Raw genomic sequence first — 4,404 nt, 5'->3', positions numbered from 1 at the left:
TGCTAATCATTCATCATAAAAGTAATGCTACCATCGGGACATGAAACCGTGGTCATTACATCATCCCCTCTCAAGAGCAACCTCAGCTATGGTCCCATGACCAGGGTTTCAGAAGCGATGTTTCTACAGACTGACAGAAGCAAGATGGCGCTGCAAGCACCATGATCGTGTATCAATCAAGGGGTCCTGATCTCAAACGAATAAACGACATTAAAATCCTTCACCAACCGTTCAAGACACAAGCGAATGGTCTAAGAACACAACATGAGTGTTTTACAGCAAGCTCGGCTGAGATGATTTTACACTGTCCTGTAGAAACCGACGAGCTGAGAGTAATTGCTGAAGAATCGAGGGATGGGTCATATACCGTTCTCTTCGTATGAAGGTCCTCTACAACATATCCAAAAAATTCAAAACAACTGGAGAAATGAGCAAAGAGTTGTGGCCAAAACATTGGACCACATGCCAGCTGAAAATTTTCTGAAGGTCTATTGGAAGTTTACTGTTCCGTCGATTTCACATCCTAAACATGTTCGGAACTCAAAAGGCTTCTTTTTGAAAGTTTGGAAATTTCCTGGGCATGAAGATACATGGGTCGACCGCGAAAATCCGACATCGGACGAAGATTCTACAACAATTTCAACGAAGACCTAACTTCTGAATTTTCTGATGACGAAATTCTTCATTCATCCAATCAAGAGCTACACCATCAACACAAAGCCGAACTTCATCTTCAGCCGATAGTTACTTGCTGAAGTCGGAGGTGCTTTTGCTAATGAGGTACGACTCTCGGATGATCGAGAGACATACAATATGTCAGCTTCCAGTGTCTCTGAAAGGTTGATTTTCCTCAGTATGAGCATCTGCAGAAGTCTTCATCTTTGACTTGATATTTTTGGAGCGCTCCACGGAAGATCCCGAAGAGTGGCTGTAACCAGAAGTCACACTATCTGAGGCGCAAGGCATGGAGTCATGGATATACCAATAACAAACACGCAACAAAAATGGTAATCCTCAACTCTTACTTATTTACAGTTTCAAGAACCTAGTGATATTAACGTAAAAACCTCGAAAGACTTGCTCGCTTCTTCAAACTTGCCAAGACGAGAAAAATTCATTATTTAAAGTCAATACCTGACTTTGCGTGAAACTATGAATAATTCATATAACCTTTCATGTGAACATTCGATGATTTTCTACATGTGTGCATAAACTACAAAATCGCAAAACTCATACATACATTATTTCATCACGTATACAATTGCTTACTTTCAGAAATTGCTCAAAAATCATGACTTGATTTTCATAAAGTCGTGAACAACCCACGTAAATTTTTACTATGTGAACACTCACCGACCTTCAAAAATTGTACAGACGTCCATTCTACAATTGTGAAAACTCACATATAGACATTATTTCACCATGTATAATTGTCTACTTTCAACGGTTGTTCAAAATCAAAACATTGATTTTACAAAATATATATATTCAACGTGAAACTCACGTAAATTTGAAAAATATATCTATATATTTTTGCTCCCTCGCACGAGCATCTGTCTGTGAAGCGAGAGTATATTTTCAAAGATTTCCGAAAGCTCGAAGATAAAAAATTTCATGAAGGCTCATAAACAAAATTTTATTACTAACAGACGCACGTCTATCAAAAAAAAAGTTTTTCTCTCGTACGAGCATCCACCTTTAAAACGAGAGTTTATTCCACTTTGTGAAATCTCACATATTTAAAATATACTATTTCGATTTTCGTGAAAGCTCATAGACGAATTTCATATCATTAGACTTAGGTCTATTTTGTTTGTTCCATAAAATAACGAAGGAACGAGCGTCTATTCATAAAACAAGGATTTGTTTTCATGGGCCCGTCCCGCGAATCCTGACCAACCACGGGCTCGTCGTCCAAACCAGCGGTTCAACACCAATTTATGCTCATCAAACGACACTCCAATCATGATATTGAAGCCTTCATCAAGTCGTGGTTTTCTCATGCTCTCCAAATCCGGTAACGTCTCAACTTACGAATAAGTTCAATTACTTGTATTATTATTTATGGCCGGAAAATCACCATTTAATGCTGACTGAGGAACACAGCTTTCCTAAGTAAGCAGGGGACTTAATGTAGATGGTGGATTTTCGACAAGGGCTCAAATCGTAAACTCATAATTATACGAAGCTTTGATCCAGCAATCATACGTGAGTATTGAGACAAGGGTCTCTCATCGAATTCTCAACGGAGAGTACTTTCTCTCAGAGTACATGTAGATATGTAGTCTCACGACTGGACAACGACATATCTCATGAATACTGAACACTTTCAGTGATAATTTCTATATAGTATCACGATATGGACGGCTCCTAGACAGCTTGCTCTGATAGTATAGAGCGATAACGTCTTCAGGTACAAACAACGAGTTTACCCTGACTATATAAAGGATATGACTTACCGACAAGCTCATATCGGGATAATTAATGCTCCTTGACAGCTTGCTCTGCTAGTATAAAGCCACAAAGTTAATTATTCCTAATTATAATTGCTCCTATTCCATGGTCGAATCCACGACTGGTCTCATGGAATGGCAATAACAATTGCTCCTATTCCATGGTTGAATCCACGACTGGTCCCATGGAATGGCAATAACAATTGCTCCTATTCCATGGTCGAATCCACGACTGGTCCCATGGAATGGCAATAACAATTGATCCTATTCCATGGTGTAATCCACGACTGGTCCCATGGAATGGCAATAACAATTGCTCCTATTCCATGGTCGAATCTGAGACTGGTCCCAAGGAATGGAAATAAACAATTGTTTTGATTCTATGATCGAATCCACGGCTTGATTTCATAGAATAACAATAACTATATTATCTCATTACTCCGATTTCATGATCGAATCCACAACTGGTCTCATAAATGGTAATAGATAAATCTTAATTACTCTGATTCTATGGTCGAATCTATGATCCCATGGAATGGTAATGCTCACTTTATTATTCTGAATTCGTCGAATCCTCAGCTGATCCTATGAATTAATAATAAACATCTTATTACTCAGTTTTGTGAATTATTCTCCACTGAATTCCACAATTAGTAATAAATAATCAACAACCGGGCCTCTGAGCTACCTCTAAGTAAGACCCGATTCAAATAGTGAAAGTGTATTCAACGACGATACACTAACAGTGTATTCAACGACGAGTATTTCAAAATACAACGAAACGATGAACCTATGCAAAATAGGGAAGAAAATAATAAATAATTAAAAATATTGACCAAGGTGATGGGAACACGGACACACGACCTACGACCGTGTCGTAGTTAGTTCCACGCCAGTTTTATATTTTTAATACATTTTTATTATTTTCTATGATTTGATGAAAATTCTCTCATCTGATCAAATCTCCTTCGTCTCGAGGAAGCTCCTTGATTTCATGGTACCTCCATAAATCCATAAAAAATAATATAAAATTAAGGAAAGGAGTGTGGGGCGTGATCATTGGCCAACCGGCCATGCCTTGGTCCCAGCCGGCCCCACACTCCACGGTTCCTTATTATTTTATTATTATTATTATTTCCCTAATTTCATGAAAAAACTCCTTGATTTCATGGTATTTTTTGCCCAAATCATCATATAATAATAAAATAAAATAAAATTATGAAAACTTGTGGGACCGGGCCACTAGACGGACGGCTATGCCCTAGCCGGTCCCACACGCCCTTTGCTTTATTATTTTATTATTATTTATCCTTTTTTCCTTGAATTCATCAAATTCCTTGATTTTATGGTATTTCTCTCAAATTAGGAAAAATTCCCTCAAATCATCAAAAATACCTAAAATTATTAAAAACTCGTGGGACCGGTCCATAGCCGCCCGGCCATGCCTCCATGGTCCCAGATGCCCGTGTTTTATTATTTTAATATTTTTCTTCCATGAACTCATGAAAACTCCTTCAATTCATGGAAACTCCCTAAATCATCAAATTTCTCAAAATTCATGAATTTTTCATAAAATCATCAAAATATTATAAAACTAAGGAAAAGGCACCACGGGACCGTGGTCACGACCGACCGACCATGCCTTGACCACGGCGGTCCCACGCCTCCTCATTCCTTATTTTATAATTATTTTTAATCATCTCATGGTGTTTACCTCAATTTCGTCGAAACCCTAATTTTGGAATATTTTCTCGAATGGATGCTCAATTGCACACCAAAAAATATCAAAATTCTCAGGACTGAGAGGCGGACGCCTTGGGGACACAAGCACGCTATCTTGACCGACCAAGATTGGCTCTTTGGCTCACGGAAGCCGGTCCCATCAATTTTCACAGTTTTGACCTAATTTGCACAATTGCTCGTATTAGTTCCAAAACTCTTCCAAACACTT

This window comes from Papaver somniferum, unplaced genomic scaffold (assembly GCF_003573695.1).
Source record: "Papaver somniferum cultivar HN1 unplaced genomic scaffold, ASM357369v1 unplaced-scaffold_135, whole genome shotgun sequence".
NCBI lineage: Eukaryota > Viridiplantae > Streptophyta > Magnoliopsida > Ranunculales > Papaveraceae > Papaver > Papaver somniferum.
This window is presented reverse-complemented; position numbering follows the sequence as displayed.